Source organism: Cupressus sempervirens, chromosome 1 (genome assembly GCF_028749045.1).
Source record: "Cupressus sempervirens isolate cs-2001-9-10 chromosome 1, ASM2874904v1, whole genome shotgun sequence".
NCBI lineage: Eukaryota > Viridiplantae > Streptophyta > Pinopsida > Cupressales > Cupressaceae > Cupressus > Cupressus sempervirens.
The window spans coordinates 879,011,633-879,035,696 of record NC_143118.1 but is presented as its reverse complement, the minus strand read 5'-3'; the positions used below and the strand labels follow the sequence as shown (position 1 = coordinate 879,035,696).

At 35.4% G+C, this 24,064-nt stretch overlaps 2 pseudogenes; both read right to left on the bottom strand.

Annotated features, from left to right (window-relative positions):
- Window positions 1-13,466: 13,466 nt before the first annotated feature.
- LOC149580629 (expansin-like A3 pseudogene) lies at window positions 13,467-14,088 on the bottom strand (annotated as a pseudogene).
- A 494-nt stretch (window positions 14,089-14,582) lies between these two features.
- The window catches only part of LOC149580628 (uncharacterized), a 21,918-nt pseudogene continuing 12,436 nt past the window's right edge, over window positions 14,583-24,064 (bottom strand).

Sequence of the window (24,064 nt, the reverse complement as noted above, 5' to 3'; positions counted from 1 at the left end):
CCTAACAAGGACTCATATGTACTAAATGTTGTAATAGACTACTAACAAAGTCTATCCTCTAACAAGGAATATTTATATTATTACATCATCTTGTGGGTACCATCCCCACCAGAGTTTTCCCTCTGATCAAAGGTTTTCCTAGTTAACATATCTGGTGTTAATTGTGCATGAGTATCTTGTTGTGATTTCAGTTTATATTACTCACATGGTTAAGTTTGTTTAAGGTTAATGTTTGTGATGATAATTTGATAACTGATTCAACCCCCCTCTTAGTTATATCAGTGGACTATATATTCTAACACATTTTTGGGCTGACTTAAGGATTGTTTTACAATTTTAAATGATAAGAATGAATCTATATTGAGAATCCCTATGTAGTACATGCTACCAATCAAATAAAGGGATGAATTAAGCATTAAAATGAGTGATTCACACTTGTTGATTCTTACCTAACCTTAGGTCACCTAGGACTTCTTAAGGAAGGCATTACCTAAAGAGTTTATGTGCAAAGAGAGAGGTTTGCATGCACAAAAAAAGCATTCATGGTGGCTAATGAGTTTGTGACAAAGGATTGAATTGTAGAATCAATTAGAGAGAACAAAGGAGAGAATGGATAAGATAGAAGTGATACATTTGATCATAGAGGATCAAGTATACATCAAGAAAGAGGTGATTTGGTATCTGGTAGAGAGGTGTTAACCAAAGGATCAAGGCTATGACATTCTAATAGGTGAATCAATAAAACCTCTTAACCAAGTGGTCATAGCAAGCTTTTGTAAATCCTTTAACATGGTGCTTACTTCATTGTAAGTTGAAGTCCTCTAATTAGGCACACTTCTAATAGGATGTTGAAATCCTTTAATAGGGTAAGACCTAATAGTCTTTGTAAGCCTTTAACATGGTAGATCATAGTTTATGATCAAACAATTGTAACCTTCATTGGATACACTTTACAACTATAGTAGTGAAGGTTTGTGGGTGTCATCCCCACCCCAGTTTTACCTTCTCATTGGAGGGTTTATGGGTAACTAAATATCTTGTTTCATATGTGTGAAATGTTTATTTTCTTTCATTCTATGGATGAATATGTTTAGTTTGGTATTTCAGTTTACATGCAAATTGTGAGGTCGATGTGTGGTGAATTTTTTAATGGCTAAAGTTTTGAAGTACTGATTTACCCCCCCTCTTAGAGTTTACTTTCCCTATTATATTTCCAACACCAAAAACACAATTTCCTCTTACATAAAGGAACACTTTTTCAAATTAATCAGCAACTTTTCCTCTTTCAATCTTTGCAATACTTATCTAACATGCTCAAGATGTTCTTCCTTAGTCTTATTGAATATCATAATATCATCAAAATAAACAATCACAAACTCACCCAAAGATCTCTTCATAAATTCATTCATCAACCTTATGAAAGTACTAGGTGCATTAGTTAAACCAAAAGGCATAACTAACCATTCATACAAATCATCTTTTATCTTAAAATAAGTCTTCCATTCATCACCTTCTTTAATTCTGATTTGATGATAACCACTCTTCAAATAAATCTTGGTAAAATACTTTACTCCACCCAAACAATCCATTATATCATCCATCCTCGGCATAGGAAACCTATACTTTATTGTGATCTTGTTAATAGCTCTAGAATTAATACACATCATCCATTCTCCATTCTTCTTAGGAGCTAATACAATAGGTATAATATATAGACTCAAAATTTCTTTGATCAAACCTTTCTACCACAATTCTTGCACTTATCTATTAAGTTATTCATTTTTTGTAGGTGTCAATCTATATGGTGCTTTATTTGGTAAACTAGCTTTAGGAATTAGAGCCATACAATAAATTATACTTCTTACTAGTAGTATACCATTAGGTATATCTTCAGCAACAATCTCCTTGTACTCATTTAGCAACCTTTCAATTTTTTCCACCACTTAGCTAACACTATTAGCTTTTTTTGTCACTCGACCTCCATTAGCTTATGTCACTTGGTCATTACTATTTGTTGTCACTCAATTGCTACTACCACAACTTTGTCCCTTAGGGATTATAAAAAACAACTTGGCTCTTCTTCATCCCCTTTTCAATTTATTTCTCATTGCCCAAAAAAAATTGAACAATAGTACAATTAAGCTCATCTAGAATTTCAATCAAAGGCAACAATACTCTCTTTCTTTCATTCACCCAAAGAGTATATTGATTCAATCTTCCATCATTCATAAAATATCTATCACATTGCCAAGGTCTACCCAACAAAATATGACAACAATCCATCGGCACAACATCACATAAAACTTCATCAAAGTAATTTCCAATCTTGAATTTCATAACACATTGTTTACTTACCAAAAATTTATGCTCATCCTTGATCCATGCAACATGATAGGGTTTAGGGTGTCTCAACCTCTGCAACTACAACTTTGTAACCAACTCCTCTAATGCTAAATTTGTTGAACTTCCACTATCAATAATCACTTTGCAAAATTTTCCAACCATCTTACATCTAGTCTTGAAAAGAATTCTCCTAAGGACATGTTCCTCATTTATTCCCTTATTACACAAAGTTCTTCTCACCATCAAATTTTCTCCAACCTCAGGTCCACTTGGTGAACCCTCGAGGTCTCCTTGAATCATGACATTTCTGTTGTCTTGTTAATTCTCACTAAAGTATCTACACTCCAATAGCCCCTATTTTCACTGAACTTAAATTTGTAAATTTTATGGTGAAAATATTTTTAAAAGAGTGTTGTGATGTCAGGGTTCATGTGTTATCAGTTTTCATTTTTAGAGGATAGCCCTAACATGTTATTTTTCCCTAATCTAGTTATTTTTTCCTTGCCTTGGTGTGAAAAATGATGCCCTAGGGTTATGTTTTCATTCGATCCTACAATAAATTTCATAAAAATCAAAGTCTAGCCCTTATCTTAGGTTTTATATCTAAGAAAGAGTTTATTTTTCTTTTACATTGTCTCTTATGATGTTATGACATAAGTTTTAGTGGAGGATCATAGTGTAATGTTTTTAGTTCCCTGATTTTAAGATATGTAGTGTACCATAGTATTGTAAATGAAAAAGTTAGAGTACTTGATCTTACAATTCCCTTTGTAGTGTATGGTCATGTGTCATGTTGAAGAGGTTCTAACTCTAGTGTGCAATGTTATGATAAAGAAGGTGATCAGGGCATCAGGAAGGTCTTTGAAATGTTGTAAGATGTTATGATGAAGCCTTGACTGTAAGATTTGAAACTGAGATTGAAAGTGTTATGATGCTATGAAGCAATGGGTATTGTAAGGTCATAAAGAAGATGTTTTGAGCTTATGATGCTACAGGGTACTTATGATCTTATGATCATAAGGTGACAAATAAAAAGGCAAGTGATGGGTGTTTGATCTTGATTGCTCAAAAGTGAAATGTACACCATGTGGATGTCAAGTTAGACTAGAGAGGCCATAAACTTATCCTACATAAGTTATACTTTTATGCAACATATTGCAATCTCTGATCTTATGATAAATAGCGTATTGTAAGATCTCAAGCCAATGGATAAAGTGCTTTGATGCTATGAAGAGGGTCGTGTCATGAGATTGTAAAGTTAAATGATAAAGTCAACAATGCTACAGTAAAGAGAGGTAACAATTTCTCTTAGTATCATAGGGGTCTGAAGGGTAACTTAAGATGTTACAAAGTGATAGATAACTGTGATTGTAAGATCGTAAGGTAAGGTAGGTTGAAGTAAGATGCTATGTTGTTTAGTATAAACCACCTGTCATGAGATTGTAAAGGATCCAACAGTCAACTCCAATGCCATGATCACTAATGTGACGTAAGGTCATAAGGGTTTTTCCATGGCTTATGATTGTTCGATAAGGATTTATTTCCAAGATTTTTAAGATAATAGAACCTTTTCTTCATCCATAAGATAATATGAGGAGTCTCTTTCTTTAGTGGTGATCATAAGATCATAAATCCTAAGTTGACATGGAATGTGTTTCACTTGTCTAAGTTGGAAATGACAATGAACTTCTCAACCAATGAGATGTGAATATGGTACAAAAAGTGCATTGTTGGATAGTAATGATGACACTCCCCTGAGGTGATAGAATAAGATGATTGTATCATTCGAGCATGTTGAGAATCAATACAAAGATGAACATTGGTAATGTACTTTGAGCTATAAAGATATTCTATCAATTAGTTATAGTTTACCATTTATAGGGAAAGAGAATTTGAGTAGTTGCAGAGTTTTTAGTGCATATAGATAATTATTTTTAGTGCCTAAGAGCATAATTCATATAGTGTTTTCCAACATACTTTCAAGATGTCTCATAAGGAGGTAGAATAAATTCAAGTGTTAGACATGGAAATGGCAGAAACTTTGACTTCTAAGTGAGGGAAAGTATGACAAAGAAAACCTAATAGGTTTTTCGAATAATGGATTAAGCTTTTTCCTAGTTCCTCAAATGCTAATGCTACAAATGACCATGCTTTTGTCAACCCATATGCTTTATGCAAAGATTCTATATTCCCTAGTGTCATGGGTTCTGAGTTGTTCAAATACTTTAACCATAATAGAGAAAATAAGATCTTGATATGTAATTCGTGGAAGAAGAACTTGGTGAAGTTGGTCTTTCCAAACATTTTCCAGTTGGTTTTGACAATTGAGTGTCAACACACTTAAGCAATTCTCAATATGTTGCTGAGTATAATAGAAAAGCTAAGCTATAGTGTGCCAAGCCAGAGAATTCAATAAGTGCCAAGTGGTCTTTAGGTGCCAAGCAAAGTTCAAGTGTTGGGTGATAAGTGATGCTGAGTCACTATAGGTGCCAAGTAGAGTATAGATGCCAACCAAAGCAGAATTGCTATAGGAGCTGAGTGAGACAACATTCCTATATGTGTCGAGCATCAGCAACTAGTAGGTGTCACGTAACACAAAATAAAAATATGAGTTTATATCTTCACAAACTCAGATGTAAACCATTTTTTTAGCCAACTTAGGATGAATCTTGAAAGATCTTGAAGATAAGATCGAATCTTTTGCATTACCTATGTAATCAACATGCAACTAATAAGAAAAATGGAGAAGGCATGCAACCAATAGGAAAAGTGTAAGAATTGAGTGGGAAATGAAGAGTAAATATTGATCGTAGATTCATACCTAACCCTAAGTCTTTGAAGCCTTTAAAAGGAGGATGAAACCCCATTATGTGTGTAGATGAGAGAAGTGTATGGGTAAATTATAGCAAAGTGTAGAAGGGTGTAAAGACTTAGAGAAGAGGAGAGCAGCATTGCAGAATTTAGTTGATCAAGAACAAAGTATTAGAGTTGCAAAGAGTGACATATCAGATCAAGTAAGGATCAAAGTAGTCAAAGAAAAACCAGGATCTAGAATCAGCAATTAAGGATTGCAAGTCATCAGGTCAAGGCATTCTATCATACTTTCTAACCATTGTATTGTAAGAATAAAAATCCTATGTTGATAGGTTGGCTTAGTAGTTATATTGGTTTAGCAACCATATTGTAGATCCTTAATAGGATTGTAAATCCTTTAACATGGTAGCATTCCAAGTGAATATCTTTAAATCCTTTAACCAGGTCAATTTTAATAGGGTGTAAAGTCTTTAATAGGATAGGCCTTTCATAGGGAAAACCATTGGAAGTGGTCAAACTTTGTAACCTTGAATAGTTACATATTGTTGTAGTGATATTTTGTTGGTGTCATCCCCACTCCAATTTTACCTTCTCATTTTAGAGGGTTTGTGGATTACCAAATCTTGTGTTATTTGTTTTTATGCATATCTTTACTTTTATGTTTATTAGATGAATTAGATGCATGTAAATGATTTCAACTAAAAGTTTTTGAAATGGTTAAAGTTAGTTACTTCTAATTCACACCCCCCCCCCAAGAAGTAAATCTTTCCAATTGTAAATTCTAACAATTGGTATCAGATCCAAGTTCTCACAAGCATGAGCCTTATAGGTTGGAGTAAAGATCTAGAAATGGAAGTCTACAAACTTCAAAAGATCATAGAGAATCATGCAATTGATATACAACTTGTTTTACATGCTTTGGAAGAAGCTAGGGAGGAACTGAGAAAATCCTTAAAAAGAAGAAGAAAGATTGCCATAGCTGAGAATGATACACAATACAAGGAGATTGAAACCTCAAAACTATTTGCAAATGTAGATTCCAAAGAGTTTGATGCAACAATAGTAGACCTAATGGAGAAGAATAAAGCTCAAGCAGAAGAAATCAGAACACTCAAGCTTGAACAAGAGTCACAAGCCATGATGCTTTGTGAGGTGACTGAATAGAAGAAAAGAGCCATTGAAGATAAGGCTATGCTATAAGATGACAAGACAAACCTTGCCAGTAGACTGGAAGAAAAGTCAATTGAACTTGCAAGAATTTGAAACATGCAACTAGACACCCTAAGCCACATGATGAATGCACATCATGAAATGAATGTTAAAGACATTGAGATCTCTACACTGAAGATGCAAAATGAACAACTATAAAATGACCTAAAAAGAGAGAAGGAGATTGTAGAGAGCTTCAACAAACCAAATGAGGCCATCAAGTACTTTGAGCAGCTACTGAAATCACCAAGTGCTAGCAATGATACTTTGGGACTAGGTTACACCAACACTGAACAAAGAGAGTCATCCAAGACTGTAGAAGAAAGGAGTAACAAAGGTAAGAACACTAAACCTACTTGCCATTTCTATGGTAAAAAGGGACATGCCTCTAATGTATGCAGGACTAAGAATACCCATCAACATGACAAACCTAAGAATGTGAGTCATTTTCAAGTGCAAAAAGCAAGGACATCAAGCACATAATTGCAAGACTAGGACTATCAGAGCACCAAGATTCAAAGGTCACTGCTACAATTGCAAGAAGTATGGACATAGAGCTTTTGAGTGTAGATCAAAGCCTATGTGAACACCTAATTAGCCAACAAGAGGAAATAACCATGGACATCACTATAATCGAGACTACAACACCAGGTATATTATTGTCAGGAATATGGACACATTCTTGAAAATTGCATAAGAATACACTTCAGAGGGAACTACAACATATGGTTGATTCAAATCACATGTTTCAGTTGCTTGAAGACTGGTCATATCAGTAGGAATTTCCCTACAAGGTCAAAGGCACCCAATTCAAAGAACAACAAAGATAAAGAGAAGGTAGATGTTGAACACATTAAAGGAGAAATGAATGAGACATGGAAGAAGAAAGATGGGTGTAGCACATCAAATGAAGGGATCACTTCACCTAAAAGGTCAAGTGGTCACACTTCATCAAACTAAGCAAAGAAAAGGCATGAGGGACTGATTTGCAAAGCTTTATCATGCGTTAGTTCCTAAAACAAGCAAGTACTAAAAAGAAGAAATCAACATGAATAGAGATGCAAAGTCAAACTTTCAATATTTTACAAGTGTTAACTAGTTACCCTCAGATGCTGAGTAAAATTTTAGTACAAGTTGAGTTGACTATTAAAAATAGTAGAAGTTGAATGATTAGTTGGAGTTGAGTTGGTAGTGGTAGCTAAGTGAAGAGGAAAATTCAGTTGAAGCCAAGTAAGGGATACTTCTATGGATGCCAAGTGGTGGAAAGCCAATGGAAGCCAAGTAATGTAGAAATCCTTCAAAAGCTGAGTGGACAACTATAAACGCACTAAGCATTAAATGCAACAAAAATAGGGTATATTATCACATTTTCAATCATTTTTCTTCATCACAAACAAAGAGAAAATATGAAGAAGAGTGCATAATGACCTCACAACAGAGAATCTAGTGTTTAAGTAGATTTCAACAACATTTCAACACAATTTCATTAATTTTGAGGTATTTACGTCTGTGCCGAGCTACGCAGTTTCATATTTTCTTTGTGTTCAAACCCTAGATCATATAAATGGCTTGTAGCTCTAGGAAAACTTAGGAAAAGGGACCATTTGAAGTCCAGCTAGTATCCAATGAAGTGAAACAACTTGATTTCTAGCCAATACTAGAGGTAGCATATAAAAATGACCCAACTAGAGCCCTATCTATCATACCCCCTAAGGCAGTTATGGTTCAGGATGTTAGGAGATGCTATAATTGCCAGATTGGAGCCATAGGAGACATGGAAATGAGGGAAGCTTATGAAAAATTGTGTGAAAATAGAGTGTTGAAGGAAGAATATTAGATTTTTGAGAAGAAGGGATTGACGTGTGCCCTAGAATTCCCCACAATATTTAAGACTAAATGGATAAGGATAGTACTTAGCATAATACACAATGGAAGCTTATGGTTGGAGGATGGTCTAGTGAAAATCACAAAGAGAATTGTACATAGAGTGACAGGGTACCCAACCCTAGATCAACCAAAGACCCTTAGGAGTGATTCTAAGGAGGCAATTGAGAAAAATACTAGTGCCAAGTGGAACAAGAGAGGGATGACAATTGACACCATCCAAGACCCTCTTGTTGATTTTGCTATTAGGGTTATTGCACAAAAATTCTACCAATCCAACATACTTAATAGTGTGCCTTGCATTGCAGTGGATGTAGGCTACAAATTGGTGAAAAAGGATCATACTTATGATCTTGCAGAACTACAACTACAATAGATTAATGAAAATTTAGCAGCAATCAGGAGAACCAAAGGATCCCAATGAAAATTTGGTGCTATTTTGATTTGTATATTCTTTTATGTATAGAATGAGTTTCCTTCTTTTGGTAAAGTAGTGTGGAAGGAAAATAGGTCTATCATAGCTCAAGTTAATGAATACATAGAGTAGATGGGAGCTAATTTTATGACCCTAATGACTAGCTATTTTGAAGACTTCAAGAAAACAATGAAGCAAAGGCTAAGAATACTAATTTATTTAGTAGAGAAACATGTAATGATGTATGCTTTCTTGTAGATATTGACTATACATACATACAAGCTGCCATACCAAGAGTTAGATGGCTAAGACCTCTTGGCTATGAAATAAACATAGATGAGGCATCAACAACTATAACTGCATTACTAGCAGAATAAGTGGACAAAAGTGCACCACATTTTGGAACTTATACTGTGGTTAGGTCAAAGGTGGATATGGAGTTGAAGACTACCTCCACATTGAAAAAGAAAGATAAACTTGTAAAGAAATTAAAGGCAAAATTTGGTGAGGGAACGACAGAAGAAGAAAAAGGTGAAGAAGACGAGGATGATGAAGATGAACAAAGTTAGGAACCACTTGCTTTAACCCAAGGTCTAGGGGAGGATGCTGAAGAAGAGTAAGGTGTTGAGCAAGAAGCACCCAAGGCTGAGCAAAAGAAAAGAAAGGCACAAAAGCAACTAGTTGCATAGCGAAAGGGGAAGAAGAACGCAACAAAGCCAAGCCCAGCCAAGCCAACTACAAGGGTAGATACTAGGGAAACAACCCCAGTGGAAAAATAATAGGGGAAAAAAAAGGAAAAAAAGTGAGGAGGGCCTACAAAATCAAAGAAGAGAAGAAAATATGTTGCACCTTTTGAATCAAACGAAGAAAAGACAGAGTCTGATGAAGATCAATTTAGATTGGTAAGACATTCTACCAAGTCTAAATTGGAAAGTGCTTGCAATAAAATTAGAGATAATGCAAATCTAAGTAGTCTAAAGACCATTGATTTTAATAAGTTGTCAAGAGAATAACAAAACATAGTGAAAGAGTCCATCTACACTATGATGGCTAAGTTCAAGACCACCCCACTTGAACTAGACAATTCAATGCATAAGGAGCTAAGCATCATTGTAGAGAATAAATGACATTACTGTCTTAAAATGGAAAAGGAAATAAGGGAGTCAACATTGGCTCATGCAATTCCATACCTAACTAAAGGTCAAATAACTAAGACTAGTAAGAAACATGGGAAAAAATTTGCACCCAAACACACAACCTTCAAAATTTTGCAAAATCAAATTGAAGATGTTGTGCAAAAGTCCATAGAGATGTGGAAATTAATTTATGGATTGACTATAGTAAAGGAAGGGTAGGAAGACCCATTTTAAGGAAGAAATGATGAAGAAGAAGAAGAAAATGAGAAGGATGAGGAAGGAGAGAAAGAACAAGAAGAAGAAACAGTGGAGAAGACACAAGGTGAAGAGGCAACAACTAAAGAGTGGCAACCAGAACAAAATGTCCAAGACACCCAACTGCCACCACCAAGTCCTCCACATATAGAACCTGTAGAAATTATAATTGTTAAGGATGTTCTTGACACCTTAGGTTAGAACATCAATCCATTGACTATAGAGGATCTCAAAAAGATCCTTCACCAAACCACATTGCAATCACAACTATGCACAAATCTTGTTTTGGTGAGTGTGGAAGAATTACAAAAGGTTGTAGAAGAGATCACTAGGGAGAAGGTGAAAACATAAGAACCACCTAAAAAACCTCCCATAGCTACAATAGATCAACCAGAAGAGCAAGAAGCACAAGATATAACTACTAAGGTTGATCATACAGTTACAACAACAACAACTATCAAGGAGCTAGCAAAGGAACAAATAGGAGATGTTCCTACAACACAAAACCAAGGTGCACCTCCTTAAATAATTATCATTGATCAAGGTAGTAGAGAAGAAGAAAAGGAAGAGGAGAAAACCCCTAAGGAGTAGGAGGCAATACAAACATTGGCAAACTTGCCTACTTCAAGGACTCCTACCAAAAAGCCGAGCATTGATGCAGTACCACTACAGATCTCAACACCAGGCTCGAGCTCCGCCAAGGTTGCAAGGGTGCTTCACTATGGAGACCCTACACTTGATGAGGAAATAATCATACCTAGTTATGACTCCAGAGCAATGAACCTAGCTCAAATAAATGAAGTGCAAGAGGCACTTGAGAGAAGGAAGAAACAAGAGATAGTCATAAATGAGTATAGATAGAAACAAGCACTTGTAGAAATCAAAGATATATTCCTTGATGCATTTAGGTTGCTAGTACCTAATGAAACCAAGCCCATCATGGAGAAATTTTCCAACATAGTGGACCAAGTATAGAACAAAGACCTTGATACAAATTTTAAATTATTAGAATGGTTTGAAAAGAAGTTTCAAATGAAAGTCAATGAAAAGATATCTAGTGAGATAGCACTTTCACAAGTTGAATTGGCTAAGAAGGTTGAGAAAGTCAAAATAGTACTTGAGAGTATATTCTCATTGTACTCTAAATTGTGTGACTCATCATACTTCACACAAGAAACTAGCCAAAGGATTCTGAGCTTGGAATGAAATCTCAAGATTTTAGCACATAGCTACCAAATGATCCAGCTCAAAGTGAGAAGCATTTTGCAATGTTGGTAAATAGATTGGTTCTTTTAAATTTAACTCTCAAATTCCCAAATATGAAAGAACAACCTGATACCAACAGTTGGATAATCTATCATCAGGTTGATAGATTTCCTCTAAATTGAAAAGGTACAACTCCCTTATTGAATGATATTCAATGAATCTTGTTTTCTCCTAAACTAATTGGGTTCATTCTTAACCTAAGAATGGAAGAGGAAAAACCAAGCTAGCCCTAGACAAAAATAACTCAGGTAGATTTTAACTTCTAAATCTAGCCAATGCCAAGAACCCACAATTCCTATGACTTCTTGATACTAGTAATGCAATATGAATGTAAATTATGTAAGTGCAATGAAACTGAAATAAAAGAAGATTAAACATTCTAATCTTTGCAATAGAAACAATTGAAAATACTCTGATCTACAACCCATTCACCATTTGACTCAAGATGCAAGAAAGTGCTCAAAATTGAATACAAACATGCTCCAATTGATTATAATAAAAAAAGTAATAACCAAATGCTCTGATTCGGTATAAAACCTCCTTTCAAATTGAAAAATAAAAATAAGAATACTTTGACTTTATTTTCTCACAATCCCTTTGTCAAATCAATTACAAAAATCAGAATACAAATCCCCTAAGTACATGAAATGAAATGGATAAATGAAACTATTGTCTCCCCTCTACTCTAGCAATACCTACTCTTGTAGAAAATAAGAACCCCTTTTTCTTCCATCAAATTCCTATTTAACATTTCCCAATTTTCACTGTGGCCCTTCAGTCACCAAAATAATTGATTCTTTCTAATCCAATTTTTTAATCATTTTTTAATGGTAATCTATTTTTGATCTTTTGGAATCCTATTCTTTAACTTTAATACCTTGACCATTTTAATGGAATCACTCTTTATGGTTTCAATGCAAAAGATTCTTCAAAGTTTCAAATCATCTTTTGAATATTGGCACTGTTAGGATTCCCTGACTCTTCATTTCCAAAATTTGACTGGCCCAAATTCTTTTACATATGGTCTAGCACCAATTACAAATTGTCTTCCTCCACCGAGCAAGGGAAATCATGATCTTCTCCATTATGATTTGTCACGGAAAAATGAAGAGGGTGTTTGAAGTTTAAGTTCTCAGTTCTAAATTTAGAGAAGACCATTTTCAAGACATTCTATTGAACAATTCATATGTATTGACAAAATGTGCACTCCTTGTATCCCTTGCATTTACCATATTCACTTATCGGGTCTAATGTCTACTTCATAGTACTTCAAGATTGAATATGTCTTAAGCACTAATCATGGCTTTAGAAATTTTTATAATGTGTGTCGTGCATGCATAGGGTGAGTTCCATTGAAAAATGTTGTACAGACCAACTGCACTAATGCACACAAACCAAGTCACAAAAATCATTCCCACCCTGTGTGTCTCATAATGTTGCAAGGAAAATAGACAAACCAATATAGAAAAAGTGATAGGAACCCAACCCTTGTTGTTCATCACCCATACTGCAACTATTACTCCAATGGTGGCTCCCACATTGTTGCTGAAGGAATACGTGTTGAAATAGGTGGATATTTTCTCCTATCTTCGAGAACATTTTCATTGAATTGGTCAGCTCCAAATGGAAACAAAGCACCCTTGATGCATCCATCACAGCTTTGGCTCCACCCACTTTTGCACATGTAGAATTGGGATCCAGTAAATTGCATGTTGGGGGCTTTAATGATTCATGGTGTGCTTGTACTAATAATATAATGTATCTGGAAAGCTCTATACAAGCAAAATAAAAGCTCAGCTTGAATCTGTCAACATAAGAGTCAGAAATCAGTCCTCTGAGTAGCACCACCAGAAATGTAGTGCCAACAAAATTTGTGAGTGTAGTGGCTGATTTGATGATTTCTAAATGCATAACCTCATTGAAATATTTCACAAGGTTTACAAGTATTGGTAGGAAAGCCACACTATCGAAGAACTATGTTGCATAAATAAACAATGCAACATTTTCACCATAGTGATCTTTTCTCAAATGTCTTCTTTTCTAGTCTGCAAATGTTTCCAACTCAATATCCTTGGATTCATTATGCTTGCCCTACAATGCACTTGGTGATTTCCATGTAGCAAAAAATTCATTTTTAGCTTCTCTCATGGCAAAAAACTGGAGATGGACTGCGACATCAAGTTTTTCACCCCATGGTTGCGAGTCATTGATTTTCACCTTAAAGATCCCACAAGGGCAACTTCAATGCCCATGATATCCATTTTCCCTCCTTGGTACAAAAATTGTAGAGCAAGAAAGTATGGGTAATTGTTGATCTTGTCTATCTCCACTGTCATGTTCTTACCATTTGTACTTGATATCCACAATACCCATCCTCACAAGCTTGGAAGATTTTGTGGCTTGTGCCATCTTTGCAAAAGTGCTACTGGATAGCACAAAATCTACCTGATTGTTTCAAGTGAGGTCTAAAATCACAACTTTTACACCTAGTTTGATGCAAATCGTTGGGTTAGTGCATCTAATTTGATAGCAGCCACCACATCCAATCCCATCCCTATATAGTTTGGTGCTCGTTGTGGCCACATCACCATTGTTGAAGCTTGCTTCAAGGGACTCATACCCACATGCTCCCACATTGGCAAACTAGGAAGAAGTGTAATATGACACTTTTGATTTATGAAGGCACTAATCACAGTAGAAAATAGCGGGGAAGATGAAAATTGCAAGTATCCATCCCTGACATCTTCCTTGATATAATGGAACCATTATGAAGTGCATGTTACTTAGCAACTCGCAGGATTCATCCACTAGCAGCTATGAATTATTTTGAAACCTTCATAATGCATCTAAATGACTACTCAATGGAGGCTATCAGCATTTCATCGAACATTACAACAAGAACTACCCAAGCCATCATTCAAAACTAGCAATTTGTAAAGACTTTGATGTTGTGCCATTCACACTGAAATACATTTTCCTACAGTGCATCAACCCAATAATGATGCCCTATTTGTGGCAGTAGAATATTCAAGGTTTTGAAGCTTATGCTTTGCAAAAAATGACACCTCGCTCTCTCTTGTACTCCACTTCATCTCTGTGATGCATGATAACAAGGGCCCTTCTCACAATTGATATTCGGTGTGCCTCTCTAATGCTGGAGAGCCTATGTGCCACCCACTACATTATTGAAAACCTTCATTGCATGACAACTTTTAACACCAGTGCAATAACAAGAACCTTTGAGTTACTAAGCATCTTCACTATTGCTGGATTGAAATAAAGTTGCATGATGAACTTGAGATAATTATTAATAGCACACAGAAATGTTGGGACCGTGAGAAGGTAATTTGCATGAGCCGCCTACAATTCACTTGAAGAATGGTATCCAAAGATAACAAATCTGGATGAAGTGTCCCATCTAAAATGTGTTGAATGACTTCTTAAGGATTATCATTGTAAACATCCAAACAAGCAACTAAGAAACCATAGCCATATGTAGGAAAAATGTCCTTGATTTCATTGATTTTTGACTCATGAATTGCAATCTCTTCTATGAGTTGAACTCATCCTTCAATGTCAAGCTAGAAATTTTAGGAGCTCCCTCATCTATCTTATAGTTTCTCAACTTTTGGGGCTTTGAGTTACCTACTAACTAGGATATATAACCATATTGTGCTTCATCCAAGTGCATCCATCCATTCTAACAAAGCTCATCAACCTTGTTCATAAGTTTATGTCTTCTGTCAAGATTCCAAAGAAATGATCCACTAATAGTAAGCGTATCAACACTACCAGATCTTGCAACCATTTCACTAGTAATCTCACTCCTTAGTCCTGGATCCTCAACTTGTGCTAGAAATATCATTGAACTTGAATGATAAGAGTTTTCATCATCAAATGTTTAAGTGAGATAACAAGTATACAATAGCTTCAAAGAAAACTTTACTATTCTTACACACAACATCTTCAAACATGGTTGTAGACACAACTCTAAGTTGTTGGAAGAATCTTTAATGGTATTTTTTGATGTCAAATTCAAGCCTTTATCTACTATTGGTAGTAGTGTCTCATGCATATAAGCAAGCCACGGAAGCAATTCTTGGTTACCTTCCTTGAAAAATCTTGAAGAGATGAATAATGGTGCAGCAGGAGCATAGGCTTCCATAAAGGCATCCAAAATAACAACTACATCATTTATGAAGTCCAATACCTCCCAAAGATCTCCATGAAGTTGTCCAACTAATTAATTCTCATTTTCTCTAGAGGAAGGTAGGACCTCTAAGGAAAAGGAGCACCGATGATCCATTATATCAACTATAAGAAAGAAGTGAGGAATCGGTCCTCCCAAATTGTCAACCAATCCTGGCTGTGACTTTAAAGAATTGAAAACTAGTAATTGTGTCAAATCTAAATTGTCATGTCCATATATAGCAGAAATATCCATTAGCTTTGGAATGTCTAGCAACCTCTTTCCTAGCAAGAGATCTATGTGTTCCTTTTTCTAAGTCATATTATGAACATGAAGCTGATGAAGCATAATAAATCATATCAAACTAAATATGTAATTTTGAATCGATGTAATGAATTCTGAATAGTGGCATAGGAACTTTCATATCTGCATTAGAACTTTGATCTTTATCCTTCGTAGAAACATTGTTAAGAAAACCAAATTTTTTTTTGGAGAATTCTTCATGGGAGGTGACTTTAAAAGTTTTTAAAATGGTGTATTGAAAGTGCACCTATAGCTGGCTTTGAATGGGGATTATGTGCTACAAAGTACATAAAGAATCTAGAATCTCTAACAAAAGACAAGTTCCTTATCCATTGGGCTATAGAGTCAATCCAAAAAGAGGGTAAACATAGAGCCGCTTGTTGGGAGGGTGTAGGGGAGCAAGGCAAAACCAAAACTGGGAAAGTGAACAACAACACAACAACACAAGGAAAAACTAAACTAGGCAAGCCAAAATTTGGAAAGAAAAACATATTTAGAAACAGGTGAGGAAACCTCACCAATAGGAGGGGGAGTATAATGAAACTCATAAATGGCCATTAACTGGTTGCGAAAAGAAGGAGCCATTCCAAAACAATGCCTAGTATCCCATAGAAGTAATCCATCTGTTGTAGTTTAATGACCCTCTCCATACTGAAAATCAACTCAATATAATGGAGAAGTCTAATAAGCAAAACATTATATCCAAAAATCCACGCTTCATCATAGAATTCTAGCTTTTCTTTAACCTTTTGCATGGAAGATTCAAAACCATTCCCAAACTCAAATTGAAAAGAACATTTCTCAAATATCTCCAAAGAAAACACTACGCTATCTTTATCATTTAAACTCTCGAGACTGTCATAATTTGGAGGACTTTCAGCATACTTGACAACCTCAAATTTTAAGCAAGCATCAAGAGATCTATGTGTTCCTTTTTCTAAGTTAGATTATGAACATGAAGTTGATGAAGCATAATAAATCATATCAAACTAAATCCATAATTTTGAACCGATGTAATGAATTCTAAATCGTGGCATAGGAACTTTCATATCTGCATTAGAACTTTGATCTTTATCCTTTGTAGAAACATTATTAAGAAAATTGGAAACTGTTTTGGAGAATTCTTCATGGGAGGTGACTTTAAAAGTTTTTAAAATGGTGTACTAAAAGTGCACCTACATGCAACTACACTTCACATCCAAAAAGAGTTAGCTGTACTGACAATAGAAGAGGCCAATGTTGAGGCCAAATTGATACAAATTCAATTTGCAATTACTCCACATTTAGAAGTACTCTATAAAGAAATGGCCTATGTAGAAAATGTTCTAAAGAAAGACCCTAATATTTCTATCTTAGAAGGCCTTATACATCTTGCAGCAGAGACAACCATCCAGTACAAATCATTGGAAATTGCATTAGACAATTGGAATGCTTCTCTAAAGATGATAATGGAGGTAAATAAAACATTTTTGGCTAAATATTATATTCGTTCTTAGGACCCTTTGACATAAGTGTCAAAAAGGGGGAGATATTCATTGCATGGGGGAGATAGTAAATAAAAGAGGGAGATAATGCATTCTCTGATGGAAGTAATAAAGAATATCCAAAGGGGGAGATATTCAAATTCGCATTTTGAGGAAGTAATAAGGGAATAACACCAAAATGATGCAAAACCTACAAGAGAGATGTGAAAAAGGGGGAGTAGATATAGAGTACAAACAAAGTAGAAATAAAGGGAGAGAACAACAAACAGATACAAAGCATAGACAAGGCAAAGAATATCAGATACATCAATATGAGACAAATTTAGCACAAGAGTCTTTGGTTGCAAAAATGGAATTTTGGTTACAAAATTGGCACATTAGCTTAGGGGGAGTTACAAGATTTTGAGGTATACAAAATTTTGAACAAGTTTTTGAAAGTCTTCTACATATGCCAAATAGAATGTGTAGTATACTCATAGAGATCAAATTTATAATGTTTAGTTAAGTGTTTTTGCCACTCATGTTAAAGGGGGAGATTGTTGGTTTTAGAATTGGTTTTGACAATTGAGTGTCAACACACTTAACCAATTCTCAAGATGATGTCGAGTATAATACAAAAGTCGAGCTACAGTGTGTGCTGAGCTAAAGAATTCAATAGGTTCTGAGTGAACTTCAGGTGCTAAGTGATCTTCAGGTGCTGAGCGAAGTTCAAGTGTTGAATGATAAGTGATGCCGAGTCACTATAGGTGCTGAGTAGAGTATAGATGATGAGTGAAGCAGAATTGCTATAGGAGCCAAGTGAGATAGAATTCCTATATGTGCTAAGCATCAACAACTAGTAAGTGTTAAGTAACATAGAATCAACATATAAGTTTGTATCTTCACAAACTCAGATGTAAACCATTTTTTGAGCCAACTTAGGATTAATCTCAAAAGATCTTGAAGATAAGATTGAATCTTTTGCATTACCTATGTAATCAGCATGCAACCAATAAGAAAAATGGAGAAGGCATGCAACCAATAGGAAAAGTGCAAGAATTGGGCAGGAAATGAATAGTAAATATTGATCATAGATTCATACCTAACCCTAAGTCTTTGAAGCCTTTAAAAGGAGGAAAAAACCCCATTATGTGTGTGGATGAGAGAAGTGTATGAGTAAATTATAGCAAAGTGTGAAGGGTGTAAAGACTTAGAGAAGAGGAGAGCAGCATTGCAGAATTCAATTGATCAAGAATAGAGTATCAGAGTTGCAAAGAGTGACATATCAAATCAAGTAAGGATCAGAGTAGTCAGAGAAGAATGAGGATCTGGAATCAGCAATTAACGATTGCAAGTCATTAGATCAAGACATTCTACCATACTTTCTAACCATCATATTGTAAGAAGGAAAATCCTATGTTGATAGGTTGGCTTAGAAGCTATATTGGTTTAGCAGCCATATTGTAGATCCTTAACGGGATTGTAAATCCTTTAACAGGGTAGCATTCCAAGTGAATGTTTTTAAATCCTTCAACTAGGTCACTTTTAACAGGGTGTCAAGTCTTTAACATGATAGGCCTTTCACAATGCAGACCATTGGAAGTGGTCAAACTTTGTAACCTTGAATAGTTACATATTGCTATAGTGATACTTTGTGGGTGTCATCCCCACCCTAGTTTTACCTTCTCATTTTGGAGGGTTTTTGGGTTACTGAATCTTGTGTTATCTATTTTCATGCATGTCTTTATTTTTATGTTTATTAGATGAATTAGATGCATGTGAATGAATTCAGCTAAAAGGTTTTGAAATGGTAAAAGTTAGTTACTTCTAATTCACCCCCCCTCCAGAAGTAAATCTTCCCAATTGTAAATTCTAACATTTTTGTGGATGTGCACTTGGTGAAGGCCCTAATTAATGTATACAATCTAACCACCAAGTCCTTCCATAGAAGAGATGGAACTATTATTTGTACACTTGGCCATGCTTTGTTCATTGAAGGTTTTGGATTAGATGGAGTCATGGGCCAACCTATAGATTTGGAGGATCTGTAGAAGAAGTTTGAGAGAAATACGAAGGCCTACATTGGGAAGTCTATGCTACAACATATTCTCATGGACCTGAAGGATGTGGGTGACTATCCTAAGAAGGTAGAAAATATGATTCCTTTGGTCAAGTTCAAGAACTACTTTGTGAAAATAGTATATGGTGTCCACAAGGTAGTTGGAAAAGATGGAACTGATATGGTGTATGGTGTTGAGTTCATCATAGCTAGAGATGTGCAAGAATCCTACCATGGATGGGAGTATGATTATGTTGAATACATTTTAGAGGTAATGAAGGAAAACATTGCCCTGGCTCAGAGTGGAAAGTTAAAGGATTTCAAGTTCCATCACTATTCATTGCTGATGCACTTGATCCTTTACATAAATGTGGGGTATGTGAGATCTAATTTCATTACCTGTACCTCAGATGCAAATGGAGAGCTAACAGTTCAACTATGGACATGGGTATGGGACAATAATTTTCATTTTTCTAATTCTATTTCATTCTTTAATAATTTTAGTGTTATCATAATGAGAGTGTTAGACCCAAGTTGCTTTAGGGCACTTAAGATTTTAAAGAGTTTGTTAAGACTAGCCCTGCTTCCTGAGCGTAAAAGTCTAGGTCATAATTGGGGGGACATTTTCCTTTTTCTAACTTTTTCTTTTATGAGGATCTATGGTTATCCCCAACCACCCCACATATTACCAAAATTTATCCCCCCTAGGTTGGGTATAATGGAATTCATATGGCAGTTGTTTATGGTTAATAGGGAGTGTTTAGGGCATGAAGTGCATAAAAGCTCTTTCTTGTATAGATGTTTCAAGGTGGGAAACTTTTCAATTGGAAAAGAGGTCCTTGATCAAATCCATTCTTTCATCCACCACTACAACCTGTCAATTGGTCCCTATAGGATGTATGATCCTGATAATTGGATGAAGAGCACCCTTAAAGAAATAATGAACTATGTGTTTCCTAGGACCAAGGAGATACCACATGAGGATGTTATTCCTAATATAGTTGTAGAGGGTGAGGAAGCTAATAAACTAAAAAAGTTGGATGATGTTTTGAGGGTGTAGAGGGAGATGAAGAGAATTGATCCCAATTTGAAGGGATTTTATTTAGATATCCCCTATCCTCATAGGATTAGGAAGATGGTCACTAACCATGCTAAAATCACAGCCCAATTGCCAAAGGTACCTATAGGAGAAGAGGAGAGGGCATGCCTAGATAGCCCCAAACTTGATGTGACTCTAGAAATAGAGGAAGATGATGCTCCTGAGGCATCATGGGTCAAAAAAGGGAATAAGAGACAAAAGGTTGTCCATATCCTTGTAGATGTGAAACAAAGGACCTTGCATATTTTACTAGGAAATAGTCAGTATTTTTCTAACTTAAGGCAAAGCCATCTCCAAGATAGAATTAATGGAGTTGATAGCACACTCACAAACGTGTAACTAGTTGCAACAAGGCTAGATGATAGGATTATCCAAGCCCAACAATTTAATGAAGATGATAATTTCATCAAAACAATTAAGTTCAAGATTTTTTTGTACAAGATAAAATAGAGTGAGTTTATTCTTATAATGAAGCCAAGAGAATTAGATGAAAGGAATCTTGAATTGGCTGAGAAGTTGCAAGCCTATGATCTTGAGAATGAAGTCATGACTCTAGAGGAGGTAAGAGACCTAGTGTAAAGGAGTGGTATGTTGTTGGTACCAAGTTGGGACTTGGAGCAGAAATTTATGCTTAATCAGATAAGAAGATAGGAGAATGTCATCTCATATGAGACATTTGGTGATAATGGACTTTAGAGGGGAACAAGATTCAACATAGATACCAAATCTCTGGTAGTTTGGAGCATTTCCCTTGCAATAAATAAATTAAAGCTGATGGATGTACAGAGTACAAAACATGATAACATGATTGTGTGGACTTTATAGGGCACATCTAGTATAGAAATCTCAAAGGCCATGAAGCATTTCTCATTCATGAATGAGGCCAAGGTAGAGGAGATTGAGATTAGGCTTTTTAAGTCCATACATGATTAAATTGATGTGAGTAAGCTCTATGAGGGTGAGCCTAGAAAGAGTCATGTGTATAAGGAGAAAATTTAAGAGCTTTAGGCTAAGGTCCAAGCATTAGAGCTTGAGGTTTCATCTCTCAAAGATCAACTCATAAATACAGAGTAGGTGGTTGCTACAGAGAAAAGACAAGAACAACAAGAGCGGCAAGACCCAACTAAGGAGATGAGGTAAGGACAACTACCCTTAAGATTCTAATGAGCCATAGGGTTGAAACTCTGAAGAGTATATCAAAATCAGCTCACAATTTTTATTTGTCTTTACAAAGTGCTAAGCAATTCTGCAATGAGGCACTTTCATGGCTATCATCCACATTCAATTTGTGGGAGCCATACACACAATTCTTAGAGAGGATTATTGTACTGATGGCTAAAAAGCAAGATTTGCATGATAAGATAATTATAGTGAAGGAGGGCTAAGAGGTACTCAAAGAACTAATTGGTTTCTTCATTGGTAAATTGAAAATTATACAAGGGAACCTAAAAGTTTTATCTTAGGGAATTCAGCCCTATATATGACCAATTTTGGATAGTACTGATGCGGTGAGAGATTGGTAGGAATGGTCTGATTCCTTTGGTGCCATTTTGACTAAAGAGGCCACTGTAGTAATTTTTGAAGATATCTCTAATGCCCCTTATAATAAATTGATTGACTCCCTATTTAGAGTAGAGATAGACTTAAACAAGTCTTCTATTAAGTCTAAAGAAATTATAGATGTCAGGTGGACTAAAACCACAAAGGACCTAGAAGAGGTTAGAACTATAGAGTGGCCCATCAAAAGGGAGATCTACATTTAGGAAGTAGTGGGAGAAATCAAAGCCCTGCTAGTGGGAGGTAGTTGAGATATTTTTATAAAGATAGTAAATGATGAAGGGGAGTAAAGTCAAAAAGCATTACATAAATTTTCACCTATTAACATTTTCAACTACTTCCTCTTTTTGGATTAAACATTGAGGAATATCTTGCCATTTTTTTTATCCATCTAGATTTTGGTGTGTGTCCTCCTCCCATCTGTAGCTTGTTGCAATCCTATTTAGGGATTCCCAAGATGTGGAGTAGAGGTCAGCTATCTATAGAATTTTCCAATTTCTTATGTTTCTTTTACAACCCATCCTTTTTTCTGTAGCTATATGAATGTAATTAGGTTTTGTATACTTGAATGTAATAGTGAATATTGAATATCAGTTGTCAATTTTTGAGTTATTTTTGACTCTCTATCAGTATTATAAACATTTTTCAAAGGAAATAAATACAAGAAGGAAATTCTCTATATATCTGTGTCTTTGAGTTTTTGTCTCCTTCCTTATATATCTTTAATCTTGAGACTGAAATGAACAAGTTTCATTCAATTTAATGCAATTCATACAAATTGTATATCTCTTACTGATTATTGTCGATTCAAACAATTAGATAATCAGTGATTGCTCTTTGTAATTGATAGGGTTTAGGGTTTATAGGAAAATCATAGAAGAACAGACCATTTCTACTATGGGGGGTTAATCTTGAAGAGAAGAGTATTAGTTAATTAGATCAATCCCTAATGTTTTCCCACCTTGGCCTTGCAGAGCCTAAAGTGAAGTGAGTTAAGGTGACTCTGTTAATGTTGGTCCAAAACTAAGATTTAACCCTATTGAATATAGGATTTAGCTCATCCTTAGGCTTGTCCCTATCTTATGCTTCCTTGCATTAGGTTTAAACCCCCTGATATGTTCCTTACCTAGAAAGAACTCCAACACATTCAAAGGATCTATGCCCTTTTTTCCATGTCTAAAATAATTACCATGAAAACAACCTTTAGAATAAGAATTACCACATTTCCATTTGGTCTTTCCTTTGTCATCATTTTTCCACTTAGATTTTCCCTTATCTTGTATAGAAAAGTCAAATCTGACACCTTCTCCATAAGATCTATCTCTGCCTCTCTAGAATCTACCACCTCTACCTCTTTGTCTTTGTTCATGCTTCTTTGTCAATATCTCCTCATCTTTCAAGGTATATTAATATGCCTCTTCCACACTTTCCAATTTCACAAATCTTATCTCACCTTGAATTCCATATCTCAATCCATTTAGGTACCTTACAAATTTCTCAACCTCATCATCCACATGTCCAGATATAATTTAAAATCTATAGAATTCCTCAGTATACTCTTTCATAGTCATGTCCTTTTGTCTCAAATTTTGCATCTTTATCAACAAGCTAACTTGGTAATCAGTAGGAAGGAACTTCTTCTTCACCTTGTTCACCATTTTTAGCTAGGTCTTGATGTTCTCTTTTCCTCTTCTCTATCTATTAGTTTTCAAATTCTCCCACCATAGTGAGGCATGACCTTTCAACCTAGAGATTACAATCTTCACCTTCCTATTATCATGAGTGCCTTCAAGCTCAAAGAATTTCTCCATATCAGAGATCTAATCCAACACAACATTGGTGTCCAATTTTCCATCATAAAGAACAACTTCTATAGAAGGTTTTGAATGTGCCATAGACAATACTCTCAATAATATTTCCTCATCCTGATCTTCCATAGGTTCTAGATTAGGATTTGGTGTCATTGCTTCATCATCACTCACATCATCAAGATGTGCTCCTCTCCTTTGGGATGTCTCTACAACATCCAATATGGCTGCAATTTTTCTCAATGTGTCCATAATAATAGTGTC